Source organism: Nannospalax galili, unplaced genomic scaffold (genome assembly GCF_000622305.1).
Source record: "Nannospalax galili isolate Female #2095 unplaced genomic scaffold, S.galili_v1.0 scaffold600, whole genome shotgun sequence".
NCBI lineage: Eukaryota > Metazoa > Chordata > Mammalia > Rodentia > Spalacidae > Nannospalax > Nannospalax galili.
In genome coordinates, this window is record NW_008348789.1 from 557,779 (window position 1) to 561,579 (window position 3,801).

Here is a 3,801-nt window from a genome sequence, read left to right on the forward strand (position 1 = left end):
TGCTACTCTGTAAAATATAGTGAATACTTTTCTCTAAGTATTAATTTGTTTTTAATAGACCCAATAATAATATCTTCTATTTGAATTTAAGCGTGTTTGCAACAAAATAACTGGTAGTAAATTGCCTAGGGAATGCTCTAACATTTTAATTTAATCCCTTCAAGCTTTTATGTAACAAAATTGATGAAGAAACTCAAAGCATCCCATAATTTTTCTGAAATATACTTCCTGATAATACAACATGCAATATAATCAGTTATTTCAGCCTTAGACTCTTAGGCCACCTTACTAAATGATGCCATGCCAGATAATTTAAATATCCCTGTGGGCAGGCAAAAAGTAAATTAAATTCCTGAGCCTGAAAGGAAAAAAAGGCAAATTACTCTTGATTTCCAGCATTAACTGTGACTCATAAGATCACAAAGCCAAATCAATGGCTGCATACCAATCAGGAGTAATTAAAATCATCTTTCAGTGTAGAAATATGGTCAATCATGATTCTCTTCTAATTACTTTTAATCTCTAAATAATTCCATTTGTATCCTATGAATTATCACCAGAATCCATCTGACTTTTGTGCTAGCCAAATTGGGATAATATTGACATTGAGAATAGCCTACTATTTTGTTTTATAGATTAAAAATCTACCCATTCTTCCTTAAATTTGATAATTACCATTTTTATTGTATTTAGAAGATTTCCTAATTTAGCTTCTGTTACTGTGGTAAAATACCCAAAGCAGCTTGGGTGTGGAGAGTGGTTTATTTGGCTTACGTGACCTGATCATAGCCCATCATTGAGGGAGGTCAGAAAAGAAACTCAGAGAAGAAGCAGTAACCATATATGAAAGTGGCTTAGTAGCTTGCTCAGCTACCCTTCACCTGCTCAGGAATGGCAACACCCATAGTGGACTGGGCCCTTCTACATAAACTAGCAAACAAGCAATTGCCCCTGTAGACATGCCCACAGGCCAATCTAGTCGTAGAAATTTCTCAAATGAAATTTCCTATTCCTCAGTGAGTCAAGTCCAGTTTATGTTAATTTGACAAAGACTATCCAACACAAAGACTTTGGAGATTTTCATTTTACACACACAGAAAAGAGAACTTTCTACTGCCCCCGCATCCTTCTGTTCCATGTAGGTGAATTTGTTAGTTTCAGATGATGATCATTTTTGCCACACATGTTTTACAGGCAGAGATAAACCTTTGTAATAATGTGAAAGGCTTAACACATTTTTAACAAGTCTCATACTTACCTGGCAGGGATGATACCATGACCACTAAGATGGTTTATCCAGGGAAAGTCTTATCTATTGCAATCTAATGTGCTAACCCCTGAAATTTCACCAAATGTATTAACTTCAAATGCATAATTTGTGGTAGTGGGAGACTGCATTCATGTTCTCTTCTGCTTTAAAAAAAAAAAAAAAGCTCAAAACCTCCTATATTAGGAGTCTAAAACAGAAGTATCTGTTGAGTCATTCATGCCTGATTCTGACTCTGGTTATTTGCCAGAAACATTGACATCATAGGACTTGAAGACAGATTATTCCAGTTTTCAACTTGCATATAGTCTGTGTATGGCTTCACACAGTGGTCTTCTTGTAAGAACGCTGTCCTTATAGAGTATCTTAAGAATACACATCTAAATGTAATTGAAAATAAATTATCAGTTTGGGGTACTTTTATTAGGACTTGAACATTTGGGGGAAATATGACTTTCTCTCTCTCTCTCTCTGTCTCTCTCCATTTATTCTTCAGTTTCTCTCTTTTATTTTCTTTTGAATTTGACCTCTTTGGGGAGTGGTAAGAAATCATCAATGTGGCAAGGTCACTACAGCTGCAGAGGTGATCAAATATACTTATTAAAGACCCAGTACTTCTCAATTTCTAAAATTTTGAAAATGTGGAGATAATTTTCTCCATCGAAACAAAACGGAAATTCCTATACTATTTTGTGATTTTAGTGTGATATTCCTTATAAGCATCGTTGTGTTAAAAAATTTAGGTATTGATCTTTCTGGTTTTCTATTCCTATTTTTCATCCTTGGTCTTGAAACATCTTAAAGAACTTTGTTGCCCAGGCAACAAAGAAGAGGCATTCATATTGAGTTCTTGGAAATCCCCAGTTCAGCCCAATCCAGGTTGACTGGCTATACCTTGTTGAAATTTCCAAACAAGCTATCATGGAACTAAAGCAACTGGAAAAATGTTGTAAATGATATGGTGGTTAGGATAAGTCATGGTCACTATTTAAGGCTTGGAGTACTCACTCAGCGGGGCTAAGCAATTTCTGCCTTAAACAGAAATCTCGTTCTTGTAGAAATAAAGAAAAATGTGTGCCTAAACCCTGACAAAGTAGGCTCACTTGCTCCTCTAACTCATGACTCTACGAAGCTGATGTCTTGTCAATTTGTTTCTCCTTAAGAAACGAGAACATTGTAATAACTTGTTATCTATCATGATGTTTTGAGTAGTCCATGGCTCAGTTTTGAAGTTTTACTATCAAACGTGGGGTCTTTTACATTGCCCCATTCATCTGAATGATTGTTTGTGGACTGGTCTTCAATTTTTCAGTGCCTCTTTGCATATGTTTTTTCATCATTTAATACTCAGCTTGACTTCCATAGAGCATTGCTGCTGTATTCCATGTCAGTGCATCTCTGCTGTCACATTCTATCCATCAAAGCCAGAAAAAATTTGCTCCAAATTCACATTCCAAGGGAAGATAAGTAGTGTTATCTCTCATGTGAGAAGCTTCATGTGCATATTAGGATAGACTAAGTCTGAACACTATTAATCTCCGTAACAAATATCTGATATTCAAGATTATAACTCTAGTTCGTACACTCAGTTAAACATGGTAGTGTACTGCATCAATAAAGACCCTATCAGGAAAGGAAAATGGTCAAATAAAGTATTTTATATATAAAGAGTTTTATATATAAAAGGATCAGACAGTGGGAAAATAACTGCAAAAAATGTAAGAAAAGCAGACACAAGGAAAGTCTTACTCCCATAAAACTGAACAAAAGTGGCCATTGAAGAGACCCTCCTCCTACCCAGGAAGCTTCACATGGTGACAGCTTCAAAGAAAAGAATTCTATTTTTAACCGATTCCACTGGAGAAGAATTCATGGATACTGATAGCATATAATTAAAATGTATTTTCCTTCTTCAAGACACTTCAAAAGTCTTTTCACATTAAAAATTAGAAATATTAAAACAGCAAGAATGATTACTTGAGATCAGAATAGAGATAGTTTTATTATGAAAAGTCAGGCTACAGTTGCACAATTAAGACCAGCATCATTCTGGCGCTTTGGAGAACTCACTCTTTATTCCCATCGGTCTCAGAAGAGAAAAAAATCCTCTGAGATTTCTGGGCTCTGAGCACACATGAAGCTTTAATAAGATTTTCTCTGTACAGGGATGTGCAGTGTTTTCGCAAGAAATTCTTTATTTCTGGTCACCTGGTGGCTGCAGTTTAAAGTACATATCCAGGAAAGGATGGAGACAGCTACCACTGTTAAATCTACATCTAGGTCAAGGCAACTGGGCCAAGGGCACACATAAGAACACACACAACAATACAGTTCAGTTGTGAGTATACAACTTTTCCTTATCAGTATAACAATATCATTAAAAACTGTGGACTTTTGTTTACTGTATGTCATTAAAAAAACATAAATATTCTCAAGCTGAGCATGGTGGTTCTAGGACTGCTAGGGCTACAGGGGGACCCTGTCTCAGACAAATAAATAAATAAATAAATAAATAAATAAATAAATAAATAAAT

At 35.4% G+C, this 3,801-nt stretch overlaps 1 non-coding gene across 1 annotated transcript; it reads left to right on the plus strand.

Moving 5' to 3' along the window:
• The first annotated feature begins 1,250 nt into the window (after positions 1–1,250).
• LOC115072501 lies at positions 1,251–1,413 on the plus strand. The gene has a single exon (XR_003851557.1). It is a non-coding gene; the product is annotated as a U1 spliceosomal RNA (small nuclear RNA).
• Positions 1,414–3,801: the final 2,388 nt, after the last annotated feature.